The sequence below is a fragment of the Schistocerca piceifrons genome, chromosome X (assembly GCF_021461385.2).
Source record: "Schistocerca piceifrons isolate TAMUIC-IGC-003096 chromosome X, iqSchPice1.1, whole genome shotgun sequence".
NCBI lineage: Eukaryota > Metazoa > Arthropoda > Insecta > Orthoptera > Acrididae > Schistocerca > Schistocerca piceifrons.
This window is the reverse complement of record NC_060149.1, coordinates 265,955,306-265,981,532: the sequence shown is the minus strand read 5'-3', so window position 1 is coordinate 265,981,532 and position 26,227 is coordinate 265,955,306. Positions and strand designations below refer to the sequence as shown.

The 26,227-nt window shown below is 43.6% G+C and overlaps 1 protein-coding gene across 1 annotated transcript in view; it reads right to left on the bottom strand.

Annotated features, from left to right (window-relative positions):
- Positions 1 to 26,227, bottom strand: part of LOC124722299 (secreted frizzled-related protein 1-like) — a 403,676-nt gene that overhangs the window by 289,807 nt on the left and 87,642 nt on the right. The window lies entirely within an intron of this gene.

Below are 26,227 nucleotides of genomic sequence, written 5' to 3'. Positions count from 1 at the left end.
GCTAAAAAATCTGAATAAGTACAGGAGGTGAAGGAAGAAAATTTCATTGGTCAGTCTTGTTCAAACTATTTTTTATGTATGCCAGAAACATTGCACTAGTCAAAACAGTATTCACAAAATCTGAATAAAGAAACAATACCGGTATGACGGAATCAGCTACAAAGCATTACTCCACTGCAAATGTTAATAGTGAACTAAACTGCTATGAATTTTAATTTCAGTTAAAAAATAATAAATTTTAAAGAAAGTGACAAGATGTAGCGATAAATATTAATAATTTATTGACACATTTATGTTCAGCTATTAAGAATTTGCTTTTAACTCACTGTTGCTTTTTGTTAACTTTCGTGCGGTTAAAGGCGCTGCAGTCTGGAACCGCAAGACCGCTACGGTCGCAGGTTCGAATCCTGCCTCGGGCATGGATGTTTGTGATGTCCTTAGGTTAGTTAGGTTTAACTAGTTCTAAGTTCTAGGGGACTAATGACCTCAGCAGTTGAGTCCCATAGTGCTCAGAGCCATTTTTTTTGTTAACTTTTCTACCCAGTCCTTTAAGAGGAAAGTGAGTATCCCCGTGATATTTATTTAGTGCTCTGAGTATTTTCTCTGACTGTCCCGAATTGAAGAAAAACATCATGGAAAGCCTTTCCAGAGGGCGTGCTGTGCAAATAGATGCACTGAACTGAGAAGAACTGAAACAGTTGGAAGCCTTACAGTGGAACACGGAACAGGATGAAGCTAAGAAAAATATAGATCTCATTTCCATTACAGAGACGAACGATAACAGTTTTTCAAGGCTTAACTCAAGTTCTGCAACAGGTACAGTATTTGTTTAAATGACTTAATGCGGTCTCAAACTGTGATTTTTTTTCTATACTCGTTGTACGACTGTACTATTTCGGTCTTAGACCATTATCAAGTACCCTATTAAATGGGAGAAACATACATTCAGTGTACTAGCAGTCAGTTGAAAGTTAAACATAATAACAAGTCAGATCTTAAAAAGGTATTACTGTTAACTAAAACGTACTTTACAAAAATTCACCGATGGAACATTTAATCATTTGAACAATCCATCGCTGCTGCATATCCAGTTTCATTGCTTGATTCACAGTTAAACGCAGGGAGCTGCATCAAAGAAGAATTCCACTGATACAGAGCTATAGTCAGCCATCGTATAAACGGCGTGTGTACAAAAAATGGCTTGCAGTTGGTACCACATCGAGTGTTCCTAGGTTTCGTGCTTTTACATGCACTTTAGTGATAGCCACATATGCAGTCCACCAGATCGCGGGGCTCAAGTCCCAGTCTAGGTTTTCGGATGTTACACTTGACGAACGACAGAAGTTGCATGACGTCATTGGATGTCAGCAACGATCTTGCCGGTTACGAATGGACCATAATTTCAACAACTGTGCCACTCGTAGAACAGCAGCAAAACAGCAACAGGTTTCGGTAATGACGATAGAGGTGGATAGTGACCACGTACCTTTCTCTTTACAGTAGACCACAAAGACTCAGTAATATTGAGATCTGGTGACGCACCACTGGGGAACAAACATTGTACATTGGGATGAACCTGATCAGCCAAAATGGTAAAAAAAAAAATGGTTCAAATGGCTCTGAGCGCTATGGGACTCAACTACTGAGGTCATCAGTCTCCTAGAACTTAGAACTAGTTAAACCTAACTAACCGCTTTCCCCGTATGCGGTATAAATCTTCGATACGGTGCCTCATGAAACACCAAACATTTCGGTTACCTTGGTTACGGAAGCACCCACTGCACGAGCACCAATGATCTGAACACGATCCAATGCATTGAACTCCGAGATAATGCACTCACAATACATAACACTGTCCTGAGCGTGGTTGACACTTCCACCATTTTGAGGACATTGCCCAGGTGTCGTTCGTTGTCGAATATAACAGCGCCACCCGCAGGCCTGGCTAGCATACGCATTTATGTTAAGGCATGAATTCCTCTCAATGTTTCCATATTTATGTCCAATAGCCGTATTTATTGTAACATAATAGGTACTACTACTTCGCCGAGCTGAGGAATCTCTGCACACGTCAGCGTTTGGACCTGGGCACGTTATATATAGCCAATCAGAAATCAATACAACTGAACCATGAACATAGGCAGAAGCAGCCGGCCAGGCATAATCATACAGTTTAACCCTTCATTAATTTTTTGCCGTAGCGTAGAGAACCTCTTACTGCAACTTGGCAATATAAAGAGTTTCTGCAGTAATTTGTCTACAGCTTAATGCTAGTACGTTCCTTGACGAGCACTGAAACGTTTACTTTTCCAATTGGATGTAAACTTATTCGAAACTTCATCTATTAGAAGTTTACATTGTATCTATTAGTCGGCCAGTTGTCAGTCTCTGATCAGATCCGACACTTCAATAGCTTGAAGGAACAATTATCAAATAATTAATGGTGTGCTCCCATGTCTGCTACCGAGTTATTGCTTCCATTTCGTAATATACATAAAACGAAAACACTAACTCGGCGGAACACCGGAAAGCACACCAGTAATCAAACACCACGAGAAAACCACAGCGATTAAATTATCAAATCGCCCCTCTCAATAATGAAGAAGATATCTGAAAATGGTTTCGTCGAGAGGCAGATGTGTATAATCATTAGATAATTTGTATCCGGTTGATTACGAGCATAGTATCACGAATAAAAACATAATTTAGATTATAAATAACTCCATGTCTTAGGAACCGTGACCCTCTTGTTTTAATAAATAAATACTGTCTATTTCACAACTTTTTATTTACCGACTGCCGGCTTCAATCTGCGTTGCAGGTCATCATTAAGTATAGGTTGGGATAAAAAAAAGGCAACAATAAAAATTTCACAGAACTGCGGTATTACAAACACTAGTCTCTTGCGTTGTAGAAATACCATCGAAATATTACGAAACCATCTATACATGACGCTGCAAACTGTAGTTTGTGAACAACTCTATGAAACTAGGGTAAAAAAACAAGGAAGTGGTGAGGGAGAAATTTTACTGTGTATGTCATAGCCGAATACATTAAACCAATATAAAAATATTTCTCCATACATAATTAAATAAACTATTAATGGCTATTAAGAATAAAAGGACACGTTCCTGTAGTACATTTCAGCGTGAATGATGCGTTACACAACAAAAGACAAAAAAACAAATGTTAAAAGCAAATCGACAGCACACTGTGCGTAGTACAATTTTATTTCTTGTTTATGTATTTTAAAAGACGGTGCAAAATTAGAAAACATACCTGAAATTTTAAGAATATGTCTTCGTTTTAATAAATAAAAATAGAAGTACATTGAGGACTCCTACTGTAAATTAAAAAGGGGAAAGAATACGAGGTGTAGTTAAAAAATAGCCACAACATTTTGCAAATAATTAATACAATTTAAGGAAGTTGAATGATAATAGCCACACGGGATTAGCCGAGCGGTCTAAGCGCTGCAGTCATGGACTGTGCGGCTGGTCCCGGCGGAGTTTCGAGTCCTATCTCGGGCATGGGTGTGTGTGTTTGTCCTTAGGATAGTTTGGTTCAAATGGCTCTGAGCACTATGGGACTTAACTTCGGAGGTCATCAGTCTCCTAGAACTGAGAACTACTTAAACCTAACTAACCTAAGGACATCACACACAACCATGCCCGAGGCAGGATTCGAACCTGCGACCGTAGCGGTCGCGCGGTTCCAGACTGTAGCGTCTAGAACCGCTCGGTCACCCAGGCCGGCTAGGATAGTTTGGGTTAAGTAGTGTGTAAGCTTAGGGACTGATGACCTTAGCAGTTAAGTCACATAAGATTTCACACACATTTGAACATTTTTTTGAACGATAATAATTTGAGAAACAGTGGCCAGCACCTACCAAAGCAGGTTGTGTGACGGGCGATGCAGTAGTGTACGCATGTCGCTAGCTGCAGTCTACGTCGACCGCCTTCCATCACGGCCAACTAACATGATCAACACATTCATATGTCCGCCTTTGTAGCTGCGTGGCCAGCGGGACGGACTGCTAAATAAAGGTGCCCGGGTTCGATTCCCGGCCGGGTAGGAGATTTTCTCCGTGCGGGGACTGGATGTTGTCGTCCTTAAGTTCCCATCGTTATAACTATCATTCCACTTTTGAAATGGGTGAATCGGCATGTCCCGAAAGCCAATATTTAAAAAAAAATATCATATTCGCGGAATGAGGAAGAACACAGGCATTATACAACGACTGGAGCACGTCATCGTAAACATTAAGTTTGCTGCTTTCGATTGGAAAGAAACTGCATTTGATACTCGTTTGACGTTTAACATTTTGTATTCATGTAACGATTCCTAGCGACAAATAATGAACATATGGTTACTCACAATTACATTGGTGAACTGTATGATTACACTTTCGTCTAAGTGAAAACGGACTTGATGGTCCGAAACTAGTCACCACAAAGAAATGACAGTCATCGAAACTGTGACGGACACTGGAAGAAAATGTTAAAGTAAGCGTCACGGTAAAATCCATTCTGTTCGTACCACATTCTTTTCTTTTTGCAGTATAAATTTAAAGTTTTTCAACCGCGCCTAGATTGCTCTGTGCAAAATCTCCATGCTATTGTCAATACTAATGATTTGATGATTGTGTGTCGACAAATGTGTACCTAATGCAGTTTTAATTTGTAATTAGACTCTTTTTTCTTCCTCATTTTTAACTTACAATAAGAGTTCTCAATGTATTTCTACTCCCCAAAAAGAATAGGAAAAACTAATCAAAATCTTTCTATCGTTCACATTTCACTTCCAGACAAGGCTACATTATATGTTACCTTCGGAAAAGACTTCCTAACACCCAATTTTATGTTGGATATTAACAAATTCCTCTTTTTCAGAATTGCTTTTCATGCTATAGCTACTATGAATTTTATATCCTCTCTGTTTCTGTCATCATCAGTTATTTTGCTACCCAAACAGCAAAACTCACGTACTCCTTTTAGTGTCTCAGTTCCTAATATAATTTCTATAATGGCAGTAGATCTCAGTAAGTATACATATGACAGTAAGTGGCCACGAACGCCCAACCGTTGTGGCGCAATATGACTTGAGATATAGTCAGCCCGTTAAAATCACGCTACCGCAAAAACTTCCGTCATCCAATCCTCGGACTGAGTGGCATTTTTCAACATTTCATATCAAATTTCCCCTCGATCTCTAATGAAGCAAGAGCTTTGCCACTGTGGATAGGCTTTGTTCCACAGGTGCAATTATTTTCCTTCCTCTTGTTCTACGTTCATCAGTAAAAGCACAAATATATTACTTCAGTATACTAACATTTACAAGTGTGTGGGAATGCAAATCAGCTCCATTATAAGCTAATTCGGGGCGACAGTCGTGCGTGATAGCATTGTTATCAACTTTTAATCACAACATGAAGTGCTGTCTGACGATTCTACAGTGGTAGGTGTAGGCGAGCTGCCTGAGAACGTTCTCATTCATGTTATGCGATCTCATTAGATCTCGTAGATGTTATGGACATTTTGACTTTTTATGTATATAGATACATCATTTTCTATTTCCACAACAAAGAACTGAACCTTTATCTTTTTATCACTCAGTTCCGTTCAGTTGTTTGTCAACTATCTCTTGACAGAAAGATCGTCAGAACAAGGAAATAAGTAGTGACTGGCGTATTGTGACGAGCCAGTTCAGAGCGCTGATGACCTCGATGTTGAGCGCCCATAAACCCCAACACACACACGAGCCAGTTGCTCGGCCACCATTGACCAGACGTTTTCAGTTGGTGAGAGATCTGGAGAATGTGCTGGCCAGGGCAGCAGTCGAACATTTTCTGTATCCAGAAAGGCCCGTACAGGATCTGCAACATGCAGTCGTGCATTATCCTGGTGAAATGTAGGGTTTCGCAGGGATCGAATGAAGGGTAGAGCCACGGGTCGTAACACATCTGAAATGTAACGTCCACTGTTCAAAGTGCCGTAGATGCGATGAAGAGGTGACCGAGACGTGTAACCGATGGCACCCCATACCATCACGCCGGGTGATACGCCAGTATGGCGACGACGAGTACACGCTTCCAATGTGCATTCACCGCGATGTCGCCAAACACGGATGCGACCATCATGATGTTGTAAACAGAACCTGGATCATCCGAAAAAATGTTTTGTCATTCGTACACCCAGGTTCGTCGTCGAGTACACCATCGCAGGTGCTCCTGTCTGTGATGCAGCAAGGGTAGCCGCAGCCACAGTCTCTGAGCTGATAGTCCATGCTGCTGCAAACTTCGTCGAACTGTTCGTGCAGATGGTTGTTGTCTTGCAAACGTCCCCATCTGTTGACTCAGGGATCGAGGCGAGACTGCACGATCCGTTACAGCCGTGCGGATAAGATGCCTGTCATCTCGACTGCTAGTGATACGAGGCCGTTGGGCTTCGCAACGGCGTTCCGTATTACCTTCCTGAACCCACCGATTCCATATTCTGCTAACAGTCATTGGATCTCGACCAACGCGAGTAGCAATGTAGCGATACGATAAACCGCAATCGCGATAGGCTACAATCCGACCTTTATCAAAGTCGGAAACGTGATGGTACGCATTTCTCCTCCTTACACGAGGCATCACAACAATATTTCACCAGGCAACGTCGATCAACTACTGTTTGTGTATGGGAAATCGGTCGGAAACTTTCCTCATGTTAGCACATTGTAGGTGTCGCCACCGACGCTTACCTTGTGTGAATGCTCTGAAAAGCTAGTCATTTGCATATCACAGCATCTTCTTCCTGTCGGTCAAATTTCGTGTCTGTAGCATGTCATCTTCGTGGTGTAGCAATTTTAATGGCCAGTAGTGTACTAAGTAATCAAATGCTATGAAATTCACTAAAACTTCAGGCGAATGCAGGTGGTTTCTTAAAATTATATTACCTCTCAAATGCCATATAAATTAAATAATATGAACAGTAACGAAAAAAAATATAGATTGAAAATGAAGTTCGAGCGGGAGTCAAACCGCCGCCTCATACACGTTCGTCTTACAAAGCTCGAACACTAATCACTTGACCACCACGAACTCTAACACCCTGCACCTACGCATAGATAATGCGTTACACAATGGACGTGTAAAACTTCTCTTGCGATTTTCTCGGAGTTGCCAGAGCAGTGCACCTTACTACTTGTACATTGTGTTGTTTTAATGGCCTACTAAATGTGTACAAAGTTTGATGTAACTCTGTGATCCCAACGTCGTGGCATCCCCTTGTAAGCTCATGGAGGTAAAAAAAAAAAAAAAAAAAAAAAAAAAAAAAAAAAAAAAAAATGTACACTACATTCATTTTGCTATCGGTTCCGAAATTATAATGTCAGGTTGATGTATTATGGTCAGGCTTACACTGGAACACTACCTTCTTCCAACAGTTTATGTCAGTTTTAACAATCGTCCTCAGAATAATAACGACAACTGACCAGAAAAGTATACAAATTTTGCTGACTCAGTGATTTCATTGAATTTTCTTTAGTGTTATGATCATTTGAGAATAGGAAAGATATTAGTGACATACTTTAAACCTTATAACCACAATCTACTACGAGACTACAAAGAAACATCAGCTCTCATTTGTAAGGAAGTATGGAAAACGTTGTGGCAGGGTTATTAATGTGATTTGCAATGACAAGAGCCCAACTAATAAAAACAAAACGCACATCTGTTTATTTCACTCGATGGTAGAGTTTCAAGCGTAATTAATGCCGTCTTGATTCAGAAAAAGATCTATCAGATTAGGTAACTATCGTGGGAAGAAGCGTATAACTTAACCAAGTAACCTTTCTCCGAAATACATCTTAATTACATCGTTTTGTATATGTGTTTTACTTAAACGCTTAGTGTTTTTTTCTCCAATGGTTCAGCAAGTTTCTTATGTGGTATATCGTTTGCCTTACTGAGTTTTCCTTTCTCATACACTGTGGGCTGCAGTCGTCAAACTTGGTGTAAGCGCGCCAGTACAAATGTTTGCGAAGTTCAGGCCGGCTCTAATGCGCTGTTTGTACTGCTGCTTTTTGTGTGCCGTAAGTTTTGTGTTCAGAGGTTTTCCATCAGGGGGCGCGTACATTTTAGTCTATCTGCCTTCTCATGGCCAGAGAAGCATCAAGCCTTATGTGTGCTTCTTCCACATTTTTAGTAGACTCCATCCGAGACTGTTATCGAGCAGGTTTGATGGGGATACAAGGAATTAATTTCCTTTGCAGAAATATAAAAGAAAGTACAGGCGATAGCTGATGTCACATTAGAAGTCATTAAATAATCTACGCCTGCGCATACCTTGTATTACTATAGCTGTACTAAGAGTGCATACAGCGCACGACCTTTCACCAGATTCCTTACATTACTAACTCACATAACGATAGGAAAGTTACACAGGTTTCTATGAACCTATGTAGTTGTGCGGCTGTACCCTGGCATAAGTCCCGAACTTCAGTGACAGGTCGTGATGGCTGGGTGTTGTGTGCTGTCCTTAGGTTAGTTAGGTTTAAGTAGTTCTAAGTTCTAGGGGACTGATGACCTCAGAAGTTAAGTTCCATAGTGCTCAGAGCCATCTGAGCCATTCTAGTTGAAGAGAAATGCACGAAATAGACTATCTTGGAGAGTTACATCAAACCAGTCATCGGATTGTCTAGTGAATCAAACTTTGACAGAGACAGGAATGTAATTCTCAGCTATAAAACCCATTGAAAATATGCCCTAGGAAGAAAAAGGTCTGACAGAGAACTGAAGCGTTTTAAAGTGTACATTAATTATGTGTGTGTGGTGGGAGGGGGTGGTTTTATTGTCTCTACACCCTTTGTTCCACTGACACATTCCCCATGATAACATTTATCGTAAATATGATCTACAGAAGATATAACTAAAAGGAATGGAAGTCTCAGCTATAAAATCCACTGGAAACTGCCCAAGGAAATAAAATTTCTGACAGAAAGCTGAAGTGTTTTAGTGTGTACTTTAATTATGTGTGTGTGGGGGGGGGGGGGAGGGGGATGGTTTTATTGCCTCTACACCCTTTCTTCCACTGACACACTCCCCACTATAACGTTTATCGTAAATATGATCTACGGAACATACACTCCTGGAAATGGAAAAAAGAACACATTGACACCGGTGTGTCAGACCCACCATACTTGCTCCGGACACTGCGAGAGGGCTGTACAAGCAATGATCACACGCACGGCCCAGCGGACACACCAGGAACCGCGGTGTTGGCCGTCGAATGGCGCTAGCTGCGCAGCATTTGTGCACCGCCGCCGTCAGTGTCAGCCAGTTTGCCGTGGCATACGGAGCTCCATCGCAGTCTTTAACACTGGTAGCATGCCGCGACAGCGTGGACGTGAACCGTATGTGCAGTTGACGGACTTTGAGCGAGGGCGTATATTGGGCATGCGGGAGGCCGGGTGGACGTACCGCCGAATTGCTCAACACGTGGGGCGTGAAGTCTCCACAATACATCGATGTTGTCGCCAGTGGTCGGCGGAAGGTACACGTGCCCGTCGACCTGGGACCGGACCGCAGCGACGCACGGATGCACGCCAAGACCGTAGGATCCTACGCAGTGCCGTAGGGGACCGCACCGCCACTTCCCAGCAAATTAGGGACACTGTTGCTCCTGGGGTATCGGCGAGGACCATTCGCAACCGTCTCCATGAAGCTGGGCTACGGTCCCGCACACCGTTAGGCCGTCTTCCGCTCACGCCCCAACATCGTGCAGCCCGCCTCCAGTGGTGTCGCGACAGGCGTGAATGGAGGGACGAATGGAGACGTGTCGTCTTCAGCGATGAGAGTCGCTTCTGCCTTGGTGCCAATGATGGTCGTATGCGTGTTTGGCGCCGTGCAGGTGAGCGCCACAATCAGGACTGCATACGACCGAGGCACACAGGGCCAACACCCGGCATCATGGTGTGGGGAGCGATCTCCTACACTGGCCGTACACCACTGGTGATCGTCGAGGGGACACTGAATAGTGCACGGTACATCTAAACCGTCATCGAACCCATCGTTCTACCATTCCTAGACCGGCAAGGGAACTTGCTGTTCCAACAGGACAATGCACGTCCGCATGTATCCCGTGCCACCCAACGTGCTCTAGAAGGTGTAAGTCAACTACCCTGGCCAGCAAGAACTCCGGATCTGTCCCCCATTGAGCATGTTTGGGACTGGATGAAGCGTCGTCTCACTCGGTCTGCACGTCCAGCACGAACGCTGGTCCAACTGAGGCGCCAGGTGGAAATGGCATGGCAAGCCGTTCCACAGGTCTACATCCAGCATCTCTACGATCGTCTCCATGGGAGAATAGCAGCCTGCATTGCTGCGAAAGGTGGATATACACTGTAGTAGTGCCGACATTGTGCATGCTCTGTTGCCTGTGTCTATGTGCCTGTGGTTCTGTCAGTGTGATCATGTGATGTATCTGACCCCAGGAATGTGTCAATAAAGTTTCCCCTTCCTGGGACAATGAATTCACGGTGTTCTTATTTCAATTTCCAGGAGTGTATAACTAACTACAGGTAAAGTATTTGGTTTCAAACAGATGAAAACAGATATAATATTGTGTTAACAGGCATCTATTACCGTTGTTTGCAGCATCTCCTGCACCGAGTTACGACAATGCTACGGCTGAGTCAAGGCTTTTCTTACAATCGCTACAAAGAGAGAACACCAAAGCGCCATAAAAGGAAGCGATTAGAAAACTGCCCGTGACAATAATATAATACTGACACACACATCTTTTCTGAATATTTTACCACGAAAATTTTCAGTGTTCTTTTATAGTTTTTGTATCTCCTGTTGGATGTTTCTTTTGTATATACATTCAATTAACTGAAGATGTCCACGTACAGTGGCACTGGTAGGGATAAAGTTGTTTAATGCAGCTGCTGAAGGTGTTAGCCGCAATGTTATTCCTTCAATATACCACAGCACCATTTATCAAAAATCTTCAAATGGCAGAGCCAGACGAAACAGGTAGTCAACAGATCTGGAAAGACAATTAACGTGCTTCGTGGAGTAATAGGTACCAGACAGAGTATTGGTTGTGAGTTTAGCATCAATATTTACAGCGACCACTTCTTGACTATGCAAATGTGTAATTTACGTCACCCTCCAATAACATTTTAGAGAAGCTCAACAGATGTCAGTGTAATGAAGAACATCTCTTGAAGCTATGATTTCTATCCCAAGAAATACAATAGTAATATGGGCTAATAAGTTACTACAACATTTGAGAAGGAAATACATAAGCCATGAGTTCCGAATGAAGTGGCCCGAGTTCTTCTGTGTGTCCTCCAGGATGACATTTGGAAACTTTCTGCTGCTTGCTTCTCCAGTCGTTACTGATTAGCAAGAACCTGTTTTGAGATAATATTGGGTCACTGTACCTGAAACAAGTCCATCTATATCCACTCGACGAATGTAACTGTTTGAGGAAGAATTCTGCGACAACGTTCTAGAGCCAGATGAAATAGTTGACCTATCTATTATTACAAAGACGAATGTAGATCTAAGCCCCATGAAGAGAATCTGCGAGCTAGAACAATGGAAACGAACTTGGTCTTGGCATGATGAGGATACCTTTCACCATACAACCGCACCGCTGCTATAACAGTTTGTCGAAATTTCACCTTAAATAAAAACCATATTCCCTTTTTGCCTTCTCATACATTGTGGAAGCCTGAATAGCTTCTCGAGCAAGTTGTCTGGTCGCTACATCAGCGGTGCATAGATTGACGGTTTCGGGTGTACAGGCAGCCAAATTAATCATACCTGAATTGCGTGTTTCCTTACATTTGGTACAATAGAGTCAATGTATGAAGGACTTCTTGTCCTGACGGCGGGACACTGATTTGCGGCGCTGTTCTCTTGTTACTGGTTGCTCAGATTCCACATAAGAAAATATATAGTTCCAACTGGAAAAGCAAAAAGTCAGTGTCATTTTTCGGCAACTATATACGTTGAAAATTATTTTCGTAAGACAGAAAATGCGCGCTATAACTTTGTGAAAACCGCACATTGGCCTATATACTCGTTCCAGATAAGAGTGGCCGGTCTTAGCTACTTCACCAAGTACCTCTCCTCGTGTATGCAGCGTGGTCAGAAACAGTCTGAAAAGGTTGTAAGGGTATTGCAGGGTAGGTATTGACGAGAAAAAATTGTTAGAAAAAACTCGATACGTTGCTCCGTTTCAGAGTTAATTAGCGTTGAAGTTAGCCAATCGGGGCGCAAATTCAAGAGGCCAGCTAGAGACAGTGTCGCCAAACGTGTTCTTCGTTTGATTTCCTAAAACCGAACAAAACAGCGATACAATAATTGCACATGCAACGGTAGTAAGGTGGTTCAGATAGCTCTGAGCACAATGGTACTAAACAGCTGAGGTCATCAGTCCCCTAGAACTTAGAACTACTTAAACCAAACTAACCTAAGGACATCACACACACCCATGCCCGAGGCAGGTTTCGAACCTGGGACCGTAGCGGTCGCGCGTTTTCAAGCTGAAGCGCCTAGAACCTCTCGGCCACTACGGCCGGCCAACGGTAGTAAGGATCGAACCCGAGTCAAAGACTGAGCAGTATCATACGCTGTCACCTACGCTACGAGATCTACTGACACTAATTGTACTGTATCTGGTGGAACCGCTCGATTGGCTAACTTAAATGCTAATCAACTCGGAAACGGAGCAACGGATCGAATTTTTTTCTTAACAATTATTTCTCAACACAAGCTACTGTACAACACTCTTGGAAGTTTTTAAGACTGTTTCTGACAACCCTGTATATACAGAGTGGTGCCTTGATCGTGACGGGGCAAATATCTCACGAAATAAGCGTCAAACGAAAAAACTACTAAGAACGAAACTCGTCTAGCTTGAAGGGGGAAACCAGATGGCGCTAGGGTTAGCCAGCTAGACGCCGCTGCCATAGGTCAAACGGATATCAGCTGCGTTTTTTAAAAAGACGAACCCCCATTTTTATTACATATTCGTGTAGTACGTAAAGAAATATGAATGTTTTATTTGGGCCACTTTTTTCGCTTTGTGATAGATGGCGCTGTAATAGTCACAAACATATGGCTCACAATTTTAGACGAACAGTTGGTAACAGCTAGGTTTTTTAAACTAAAATACAGAACGTAGGAACGTTTGAACATTTTATTTCGGTTGCTCCAATCTGATACATGTACCTTTGTGAACTTATCATTTCTGAGAACGCATGCTGTTACAGCGTGATTACCTGTAAATACCACATTAATGCAATAAATGCTCAAAATGATGTCCGTCAACCTCAATGCATTTGGCAATACGTGTAACGACATTCCTTTCAACAACAAGTAGTTCGCATTCCGTAATGTTCGCACATGCATCGACAATGCGCTGACTCATGTTGTCAGGCGATGTCGGTGGATCACGATAGCAAATATCCTTCATCTTTCCCCACAAAAACAAATCGGGGGACGTCAGATCCGGTGAACGTGCGGGCCATGGTATGGTCCTTCAACGACCAATCCACCTGTCATGAAATATGCTATTCAATACCGCTTCAACTGCACGCGAGCTATGTGCCGGACATCCATCATGTTGGAAGTACATCACCATTCTGTCATGCAGTGAAACATATTGTGGTAACATCGGTAGAAAATTACGTAGGAAATCAGTATACACTGTACATGGCACCATTTAGATTGCCATCGATAAAATGGGGGCCAATTATCCTTCCTCCCATAATGCCGCACCACAATTAACCCGCCAAGGTTGCTGATGTTCCACTTGTCGCAGCCATCATGGATTTTCCGTTGACCAATAGTGCGTATTATGTTTACGTTACCGCTGTTGGTGAATGACGCTTCGTCGCTAAACAGAACGCGTACAAAAAATCTGTCATCGTCCCGTAATTTCTCTTGTGCCCAGTTGCAGAACTGTAAACGACGTTCAAAGTCGTCGCCATGCAATTCCTGGTGCATAGAAATATGGTACGGGTGCAATCGATGTTGATGTAGCATTCTCAACACCGGCGTTTTTGAGATTCCCGCTTCTCGCGCAGTTTGTCTGCTACTGATGTGCGGGTTAGGCGCGACAGCAGCTAAAACACCTACTTGGGCACCATCATTTGTTGCAGGTCGTGGCTGACGTTTCACATGTGGCCGAACACTTCCTGTTTCCTTAAATAACGTAACTATCCGGTGAACGGTCCGGACACTTGGATGATGGACAGGATACCGAGCAGCATACATAGCACACGCCCGTTGGGCATTTTGATCACAATAGCCATACATCAACACGATATCGACCTTTCCCGCAATTGGTAAACAGTCCATTTCAACACGGGTAATGTATCACGAAGTAAATACCGTCCGCACTGGCGGAATCTTACGTGATACCATATACGTTTGTGACTATTACAGCGCCATCGTCCGCAGCTCGTGGTCGTGCGGTAGCGTTCTCGCTTCCCGCGCCCGGGTTCCCGGGTTCGATTCCCGGCGGGGTCAGGGATTTTCTCTGCCTCGTGATGACTGGGTGTTGTGTGATGTCCTTAGGTTGGTTAGGTTTAAGTAGTTCTAAGTTCTAGGGGACTGATGACCATAGTTGTTAAGTCTCACAGTGCTCAGAGCCATTTGAACCATTTGAACAGCGCCATCTATCACAAAGCGAAAAAAGTGGTCCAACTAAAACATTCATATTTCTTTGCGTACTACACGAATATGTAATAAAAAATGGGGGTTCCTATTTTAAAGAAACCCTATGGATTATGGGTCGGAGGAACCCTGACCTATGGCAGCGCTATCTAGCGGGCCAACCATGGCGCCATCTGATTTCCCCCTTCAAGCTAGACGAGTTTCGTTCTTAGTAGTTTTTTCGTTTGATGCTTATTTCGTGAGAAATTTGCCCGGTCACTATGAATGGACCACCCTGTATACAGCGAGTCCGCGGAGGAATAGTCAACATTCAGGAATATGACAGGACCGATCATTCAGAGCAGAAAATTCGAGTAAACATGGGATCTAAAATGGATATCTTAAGAGCTATGAGCACTTATTCAGTATAAGAGATGTGTTTCATAATACTGAAGATGAACAAGTGCTCATAGTTCTTAAGGTATGCACTTTAGAGCTCACATTTACCGGATGTTTTTCCTTGTTTTGATCCATCCTAACACATCTCAAAATACGGAAGGCATAGAGCTTGCAGCATAAGAGATTTGTTTCACATTATGGAAGATGGGAAGTGCTCGTAGCTCTTACGATATCGATTTTAGAGCCCATGATTAGACCCTTTTGCTTCGAATGGTAATTCCTGTCATGTACCTGAGTATTTAACAGTCCTCCTATGGCACTCTGTACATATTCAGGGTGTTCGGAAATACCCAGTACATACTTCTAGGACTTGTAGAGAGGAGTGAGTACACAATATTTTGAATGGGAAACCATGTCTGGGAACGTACCGTTTCCGTTCTACGCCGGTTTTAATTCAGATGTGTAACGCGTACACTTCTAATGAGGGGAAGAAAAAAGTCTCAGAGTTGCTTGTTGTGGAATGCAATTGGGTAGGCAGGATTGGGTGTACTACGGCACCGGTTGTCACTTATCTGCCTTGCTTCTTAAGAGGTTGTATGCGAAGTTTAATTTACGTGACTCCTGTAGAGACAGAGGAAGATCTGCTGGCACGAGTTATGGCCACTGCACTAGAAAATGAAGAGACACCACATGAGATGGAGAGTGTGCACCAGAACCTGCTTCGTAGGTACAATATCTGTAACACTGTTGGTGGTCCCATATCGAGCCGCTGTTGTAATGCTTCAGTACTGTTCTGTACTTACAGTATGCTGTGTTCGTTTTTGTTTTTTAACAATGTAAAAATGGCTCTGAGCACTGTGGGACTTAACTTCTGAGGTCATCAGTCCCCTAGAACTTAGAACTACTTAAACCTAACTAACCTAAGGACATCACACACATCCATGCCCGAGGCAGGATTCGAACCTGCGACCGTAGCGGTTGCGCGGATCCAGACTGTAGCGCCTAGAACCACTCGGCCACCCCGGCCGGCTTTAATAATGTAAACACGCAATGTTTAAGTGTTAATACAAACGAATGTGCTTAAGTGTTAAGTGGATACTTCGTTATATTTCCTTTCAAACAGTTACCTAATAACTGCATTGCGTCACGTGTAATTCCACTCCTGAAGCAGAAGTGAATGAATTAAACATCTGAACTGAAAGCGTCGTAGAACGTAACAATACGTTTCTGGACATGAGTTCCTATTCAAAATATTATGCATTCACTCCCCTCGACAAGTATGCCCGCGCGGCAGGCGCCATGCACGGGTTGTGCGGCCCCTCCCGTCGGAGATTCGAGCCCTCCCTCGGGCATAGGTGTGTGTGCTGTTCTTAGCATAAGTTAGTTTAAGTAGTGTGTAAGTCTAGGGACCGATAACCTCAGCAGTTTGGTCCCTTACTAATTCACACACATTTGAACGTTTTACAAGTCTTAGAAGTTGGTGATGGGAATTTCCGCACGCCAAACGTGTTTCATCGTCCTTCAAGGCATACTATTGGTCAAAACTAGAAGAAAAGTTTCTATAATGATACGTCTGTAAACCGAGATGTGGGCCAATATGTCCTTTCATTCATATTTGTCTCCTACACAGAAGTAGACACAATACGCAGTTCCGCATGCGGTTACCATGCATCCTGACACATCCTGCAGGTCTTCTTCACAGTGAATCACTCACTCTTTCAAACACTCGTGGCTCCATTCGGACTGCGTCACATGCATTAGTCACACCGTCCTGTAACGTCTGCACGTTGTCGATGGTTTGGGCATGGAATACTGCCTTTAAATGTTCCCATAGCCAGAAATCCAACAGATTCAGGTCTGGTGAACGGAGAGGCCGTGCTACAGGACCTCCTTGACACACTCACCGCTCATAAAACGTTGTGGTGAGATGCTGTCTGTCACAAGATCCGTAGAAAATCATGTGACGCCCCCTCGTAAACAAACTACAGTCGTCGTTTTTCTGCACGGGTCGCGTTCTCCAACAGCGCTGTAATTAATGGAGCAGAAATCGGTAATACACAGTACGTCTTAATGTGCATGGTAACGCTGTATGGCCCTATGACTTTTTCACCGAAAATTCCTCGCCATACGTTGATACTGAAGCGATTCCGATGCGTCACCACCATGACTAATCGGGAGTTTGCATCTATCCACACATGCGTATTGTGGTGATGTAGTATTCCATCTCTTGTGAATTCTGACTCATCTGTAAATAAAATGCAGGCTGTGAACTGCCGATCTTCAATGGCCCGCATCTCAGCAGGTGTTGGTTTCCGGACATATCACTGCAGGAAGTTTTCTTCTAGTTTTGACCAATAGGCTATTACCTCCTGTAGGGACATGTAAAACTTTTTTAATCATCCTGTGTGTGTGTGTGCGTGTGTGTTTGTGCCAATAGCGTAATCTTTTATTTGTATGTGAAAGCTCTTTCTTTACACTCTTCTGACCACAGGAAATGGCTACATATTGCCCTCCGTATAATGCAGCTAAAAAAAAACCTGAGTCCTTAATGCAATACAGTTACGTACACAGTCTCTCCAACCACGAAGGGGAAACACGACTTCTGTTTACTGTTCATTGTGTGAACATGCCTGGAACGTTGATTTCTAGTTTAGACTGTGCGCACATAATCACTTTGAGGCAAGAATGGTTGTCAGCATAGTTAGTAGCCCGAAGAATTAGCGTACACCATAGAGAAAGTAGTCCAACATACAACCGCTACAGTGCGCGACATCAATTTGAAGTTTTGCCTCCTAGTGTTCAATTGCTGTCCACAGCATCTGCTGATGACTACTACATACAAATTGTTGGTCGTAGGTCCAGTATCGTCTCTAGGCGTTCGTTATAAAACCCCAGTACCGTGCGCGGGAAGAGTGTAGGTAAGGGAACACCTGGAAGGGAACCTCGATGAATCACGGCGGGTTATCATGGACGAGTGCAGAATTTGTTGGAGGCCTGATGATCACAGCAGAAGTGTGAGGAGGGAGCCAGGTATTAATATACGCTCTCCGGCACGGAGTTCTACAGTATCATGCACAGATATCAGAAGAATCTCATCGCAGTCGAGGGTAATTTAACAGCTGCACAGTGTCTGGAAAGGATCCTTCTCCCTCTTTCCAAGCCCTACGGTCAACACTTCGGTGACGGGTTCGCCTTTGAAGACCATAACACACAATCACACGACGGCAATCTCTGGAACACCTTGCTTCAGGAGGCAGTAATCGACGGAATGGAATGACATGCCGTTTTTGCTGACATGAACCCGGCTGAACACATTTGGGACCAAACTTGCGTGCGTCGTAACAGAAATTCTCATTACACGCTGGTTGGCTTCAGGAGACCCGCCGTCACAGTGGCACAGGCTTCAGAAGTAACGTATAGACCACTTCGTGGACGCATGGTATATCAAGGAACATCGAATCATGTTACAATACACGGGGGCGAGACACTTGGTATTGAATGTTACTCAGCAGCAGACTCTGATTCCACATACGTTTTTAATTCCCTGTAAATTTATGTTAATAATTTCGCACTACTTTTTCTTTCATTCCTTGTCCGGTAGTACAGGGTTAAATAAAACCAGGTAAACACCTCGATAAATCCATGCTTGAACGTACACTATGTGATCAAAAGTATCCAGACACCCCCAAAAACATACGTTTTTCATATTAGGTGCATTGCACTGCCACCTACTGCCAGGTACTCCATATCAGCGACCTCAGCAGTCATTTGACATCGTGAGAGAGCAAAATGGGGCGCTCCGCGGAACTCACAAACTTCGAACGTGGTCAGGTGATGGCATGTCACTTGTCTCATACGTCTGTACGCTCGATTTCCACACTTCTAAACATCCCTAGCTCCATTGTTTCCGATGTGATAGTGAAGTGAAAACGTGAAGGGACACGTAAAGCACAAAAGCGCACTGGCCGACCTCGTCTGTTGACTGACAGAGACCGACGACAGTTGAAAAGGGTCGTAATGTGTAAATGGCAGACATATATCCAGACAATCACACAGGAATTCAAAACTGCATCAAGATCCATTGCAAATACTATGACAGTTAGGCGGGAGGCTAGAAAACTTGGATTTCATAGTCGAGCGGCTGCTCATAAGCCACACATCGAGCCGGTAAATGCCAAACGACGCCTCGCTTGGTGTAAGGAGCGTAAACATTGGACGAATGAACAGTGGAAAAACGTTGTGTGGAGTGACGAATCACGGTACACAATGTGGCGATCCGACGGCAGGGTGTGAGCATAGCGAATGCCCAGTGAACGTCATCTGCTAGCGTGTGTAGTGCCAACAGTAAAATTCGGAGGCGATGGAGTTTTGGTGTGGTCGTGTTTTTCATGGAGGAGCTTGCACCCCATGTTGTTTCGCGTGACACTATCACAGCACAGGCCTACATTGATGTTTTAAGCACCTTCTTGGTTTCCACTGCTGAAGAGCAATTCGGGGATGGCGATTGCAGCTTTCAACACGATCGAGCACCTCTTCATAATGCAAGGCCTGTGGCGGGGTGGTTACACGACAATAACATCCCTGTAATGGACTGGCCTGAACCCTATAGAATACCTTTGGGACGTTTTGAAATGCCGACTTCGTGCCAGGCCTCACCGACCGACATCGATACATCTTCTCAGTGCAGCACTCGGCCGACATCGATACATAAACTCAGTGCAGCACTCGGTAAAGAATGGAGTGCCATTCCCCAAGAAAACTTCCAGCACCTGATTGAACGCATGCCTGCGAAAGTGAAAGCTGTGAGCAACGCTATGGGTGGGCCAACACCATACTGAATTCTACATTACCGATGGAGGGCGCCACGCACTTTTAATCCATTTTCAGCCAGGTGTCAGGTTACTTTTGATCACATAGTGTAGATAGAGATACTAGCCAAGCCTGCAGGTTGCGCTGTCGATCTGACCACGAACGGCACCTATGTGCAACGTGCTCAATATGCAGCACGAGCCAGTCACGGTCAGAAAGGTGTTCTGTGTAGTGCATGGTGTCTTTGTCAAACGAATTCGAACGTGGAAAATTGTTAGTGCTTCCGTAACCAAGGTAGCCGAAGTGTTTAGTGTTTCAAGAGGCACCGTGTCGAAGAGTGATACCGCATGCACGGGAGGCGGAAAAACATGATCCGCTACGTCACATCGCAATCGAAAGTGTGCATTGAGTGATCGTGACGGACAGTCATTGAATAGGATTGTGGCAAAAATAAGAGGAGTACAGCTCCAAAGGTCACTGCAGAAATGATCCTGTCAACACCAAAATTATACGAAGGGAGTTCTATAAGCAGGGAATTGTAGTGCGAGCGGAATTCCAAAACCACTCATTAGTGATTAAAATGCTCGTAACAGAAACACGTGGTGCCAAGACCATAAAACCTGGTCTATGGAGCAATAGAAGATCGTCCTTTTAGTCTTATTTCGTACTTTTCCTAACTTCTGACCGAGTTTAATCGCCAAGAGGGAAACATGGTGGGCGTTCAGTTTTAATTTGGGCAGCCATATCATGGTATTCCCTGGTCTCCATGGCTACTCTGCAAGGTCGCGTTACTTCCAACGTCCATCGCATGGTACTTTCTTCGTTCCCCAATGGCGATGCTGTGTTCCAAGAGGACAGCGTACCTGTTCACGCACCTCGCATTGTCCGGGATTGGTTTTGTGACAAAAAAGGAAAAAAAAATGAACTGTCGCATCTCTCTGGCCACCAGAGACACTAGATCTCAATATTATTAAGCCTTTGTAGTCTACTTTGGAGAGATGTGTGTGTGATCGCTATCCGCCTCGATCATCGTTACCTCAACTTACCATTATTTCGCAGGCTGGATGTTATAAGCCACCCTTGAAAACAATACAGAAGCTGTATTCATGCGTTTCGAGACGACTGGAAGCTGTTTAGAATGCCAACGGTTTTTCTACAGCGTATTATGCATGTAGTGTGTTGTGTTTCCGGTGTTTCCGTGTTATTGTCCAACCCCTGTATCTAAGCTCTTACACGTTCGCAGAAAATCTTTGCTTTTGAGCATTTTATATCACGTTCCTACCTACATCGTTCAAAAGGCAGCGACTAAGCTACATGCAAGCAATTCAATGATCTTCTGGATTATCCAGAACTGTTTTAAATGACGCTAGTGTGATGTGAATCACAGCGCGTGCAAATGAATATCCGTGTTCTCATTCCAAGTGAATGCATAGCTTCACCTATCGAAACAGTGGTTGATGGTAACTCTAGTTGCTTGTTCAGTATCTACATCTACATACATACTCCGAAATCCACCATACGGTGCGTGGCGGAGGGTACCTCGTATCACAACTAGCACCTTCTCTCCCTGTTCCACTCCCAAACAGAAGGAGGGAAAAATGACTGCCTATATGCCTCTGTACGAGCCCTAATCTCTCTTATCTTGTGGTCTTTCCGCAAAATATAAGTTGGTGACAGTAAAATTGTACTGCAGTCAGCCTCAAATGCTGCTTCTCTAAATTTCCTCCGTAGCGATTCACGAAAAGAACGCCTCCTTTCCTCTAGAGACTCCCATCCGAGTTCCTGAAGCATTTCCGTAACACTTGCGTGATGATCAAACCTACCAGTAACAAATCTAGCAGCCCGCCTCTGAATTGCTTCTATGTCCTCCCTCAATCCGACCTGATAGGGATCCCAGACGCTCCAGCAGTACTCAAGAGTAGGTCGTATTAGTGTTTTATAAGCGGTCTCCTTCACAGATGAACTACATCTTCCCAAAATTCTACCAATGAAACGAAGACGACTATCAGCCTTCCCCGCAACTGCCGTTACATGCTTGTCCCACTTCATATCGCTCTGCAATGTTACGGCCAAATATTTAATCGACGTGGCTGTGTCAAGCGCTACACTACTAATGGAGCATTCAAACATTACAGGATTCTTTTTCCTATTCATCTGTATTAATTTACATTTATCTATATTTAGAGTTAGCTGCCATTCTTTACACCAATCACAAATTTTGTCCAAGTCATCTTGTACCCTCCTATAGTCACTCAACGACGACACCTTCCCTTACACCACTGCATCATCAGCAGCTATCCACCCTATCCAAAAGATCATTTATGTAGATAGAAAACAACAGCGGACCTACCACACTTCCCTGGGGCACTCCAGATGATACCCTCACCTCCGATGAACACTCACCATCGAGGACAACGTACTGGGTTCTGCGCAGTTCTTTCCGAGACGTGTATTCGGCAAAATTTGTAACGCTTTTGACAAGCCTGTCGAATAACCAGCTATACAGGGTGGTCAGAAACAGCCTGAATAGCTTGTAAATATGTTGCAGGGTGGGTTATACGCAGAAATAAATGTTTAGAAAAAAATTCGATACGTTGTGCCGTTTACGAATTTATTAGAATTGAAGTTAGCCTATCAGGCTGTTGTGCGCCCAAATTCAAACGCCCTCCCCCCCCCCCCCACCCCCCGCCCCCAGAGACGGCGTCGCCAAACGTGTACTTCATTTGGTTTCCCAAAACCGAACAAGAGCGATACAAAAATTGGACATGGGACTCTAGTAAGGATCGAACCCGACTCAATGGCTAAGCAGTCTCGCACGCTATCATTTACGACATAGGGAAACAGACATTAGCTGTATCTAGTGGGCCGCTAGAATTTTCGGGCGCAAAGGTCTGATTGGCTAACGCTAGTTAGCTCGGAAACTGCGCAAAGCATCGAATTTTTTCCTTTACAGTTACTTAGCAGCGTAACCTATTTTGCAACACTCTAAAAAGCTTTTCAGACTGTTTCCGACCACCCTGTACAAATGCTGCATTGTACTCGAGGATGTAGCCTACCTTCAGTGTTGAACGACTGTTCGTAACGCATGAGCTCCTTCTTGTAGAGTAGAATATTTCTTCTCCGAGTCGTCAACACACATGAAAATGCGATGACGGGAGGCAGAGGCGGGAGTGCTTCGTCGCTTTTTGTCTTGTTCTTTCGGGGCGCGTGCCTCTCTTGTTTACAGAGACGGTCTGTGTCTGCTTCGGGAGACACCATTTGTCGTCGCAGACGCCTCTGCCTTTTAGTAAAATTACAGTTGCTTTCACGGACGTCTCTAAAGGCTGTCGGAGGCGAAAAATGTGCACAATTCTCAACCGTACATTTGTTGCTTAAGGTAAGTCACTGTATTTTCGACTTTACCGTTTTTGTACTCTGAATCAACATATTTTCCTGTTGTTGCCAATAAACTCCTGAGCAAGTAATGTATTATTGCAAACGTGTACAGTTTGTTATTTAAAGCTTTTTGTCTTTTACCGAGCGAGTCACTGAACACATATTCGGAAGGAGTTGCATTGAAATTTCCGAATTTGAGTTACCGTGGTTTCCATAAATCAGTTTAGGTGATTGCTGCGACAGTTTCTTCGACACAGCACGTACTCCATCTTTGTCCAGCTAAGAAGGGTTTATATCTACAACGTTTCTCCGTTTTACCTTTTATTTCTACAATATGAAATACAATAATGTTGAAATGTTCCAAAGTCACCTCAACTTAATTAAATGGTAATGTTATACCACACTTATTGCCGTTGGATGAATTAAAACAGCCCTTTATTTTGTTTTAGGACGTTGCTCGTATTTAAGCAGCCTAATAATTTAAATAGGTATTACAGAATGCTATGCACATACTTAATCTATAGATTCAATATATTAATATTAGCATAATATTTTTCAGAGTTCTTTTCAACGAACTTAGCAGAAATTAGTCATACTTTTCTCACTTTTTTTTAAAGTGATCCTTACAAGACAATGGTTACATAGCTGCTTAAAACAGTCTAAAGATCAGGAAGCAGAAAAGTAGATAAGGAAGTTACATACATTATGGTTTTAATTGATTTTTAAGGTTTTACATTCGCATCTGCAGAAAACTACATTGGTTAGCTCTTGTTCTGCTGCGACACGTCTATTAGTTTCGGAGAACCATTTTATTTCGAAGTTTCATATGAAGGGCTTATTTCAATAGTGGTACAAGTCCATTTTTGTTCATATTGAGATACAGGGTCCTAAAGTTCAATGAGCGCTGAAGAATCTGCAATTGAGATACCAGAAATATTCAAGCATATGGTTTCTTGCTAGAGATGAACCTTTCTTTCTATTTGTTTGGCTCATTAATTTCAGAAGCATTATAGATAGAAAAGTGGAGGTAATGGACTTGTACCACTATTGAAATGAGCCCTTCATATGTGACCACCGTAACAACTGTATTTCTCTGAATCTTTGTTTGCTCGGCGTATTACTTGTTCCGTAAATTTGCGGGAATTCAGCCATAACCAAACTTTGTCTTGTGCTATTTTTTCGGCTGCAAACCGTTGAGTCATCTTCGGAGTGAGCTGTAAAGACTGACGGGAAGGCGCTTCCGTCCACCTTTACCGGTAGGGTGGGCCAATTGCGCATGTGTACACGGATAATCATAGTGGAAGAAATACCACACGGACGGCAGAGATACATACTACAGTGATTCCCTCTGTGAAGGATGTTGTGTCACAAATTCTGGTCAACAGGGGAACAGAACCGTTGTCTATGAGAGCCAATTATTTCCAGTGCCGGATTTCATATTTAGTTAGGAATAGAAAAACCATCATGATTAATTACATCACTCGTCAAATGTATTTCAGTGGCTTCCCTGCAAACCGATTCTCAGAAGGATGATACAGATGTTTAAATCTGGACGTTCTCGTAGTCCACAATGTGCCCTACCTGAAACGCTCTCGGCTACAGCAATTTATCAGGCCGTAGCAGACGAGTATAGTGTCGATGTTCCACGCTACATTTATGGACTGTAGCTAAATTGTGTCCGATATCTGAAAATCCACTCTGGCAGAGAATTACATACACAACGGATAACCACGCGCGTTAGCATGCCGCTTTGGGGATTCGGGTAGCAGCACCGACCCCCAGATCGAATCCGTCCGGCGGATTAACGACGATAGCTTTGTGCCGACCACCCTGGATGTGGTTTTTTGTCGGTTTCCCACACCCATCTAGGTCAATACCGGGCTGGTACCAAACTTCTGCCGCAGTTACACGATTCGCAAATATTTCGAAAACGTTCTCACACTTTTACAAAAATAACACTAGACACCAATAGATGGGGTACACAATTTCCGTTCGGAAAGGGGGAGGGGGGGGGGGGGGGGAGAGAAGTGGCGATAGGAAGAGCATGCGACCATGTCAAATCCAGATTAACATACCGTCTCCGTCAATATACGTGATAAAAAACAGGAAAAAAGAAGACGACTTATTTAAGAAGTCAGATTCCCTACGAACGGAAGGAAGGCTCTGGAACTGAGCCTTTCCTGTTCAGTTTCTTGAGGCTGGACACTCACTTCCGGTTTTAATTACAAAGCGTTGAGTGTGTTCCACGCCGGATAGGCATTATCTTCAAAAACATTTTTTGAGGTGTTCGAGTTCTTGCTGTAGACGGTTCTTAGCAGGAGCCACATGTGTCCTGTACACAAGTGTATTTAGAATGCCATGGCTGGCGACAGCTGTCCACTCGCAGGCCCAGATCCGTATGTGTCGGCTTGCAGAAGACACTATGTCTCAAGACACCCAAGAAAGACAGGCACCCGTCCTTTTCCAGTAACACGGAATACTGCATGCTCACACGAACAAAATTCACGTGGTCTAAGAACTGAGGAAGTTTCTCTTCGCCGTGAAGCCACACTACAAAAGCGTCTGCCACATACCTCCAGAAGATTAAAAAATTATATATTTGTATATGACTGACAATATCCCTGATTTGACATCCACTACAGGGCCTCCATGCCTCATGCATACACTTTTTAGCCACATGCAGCCGTATTTCTTCCGCATGGTTCCTCGTGTTATCTACTAACTTTCGAATATTTAATCTCCTTGGCCTTTCTTATCTCTTTAAGTCCAGCAACGAACTTCCTCGGTCCATTTATCATCTGTTCGCGAAGTTACATGTCTCGTCCACCTCTTTCATTTTCGCTGCTATTATTTTTATATAATAATTTCATAAGTTTTATCGTTTTTTATCGTTGTGTGTACAGCTGAGTATTTAATAGCTTTTCTTGAGAGAAAAGAAGGAGCAACTGGGCCGGAAGTTGACTGCAGCATCATTAGCGTTTGAGC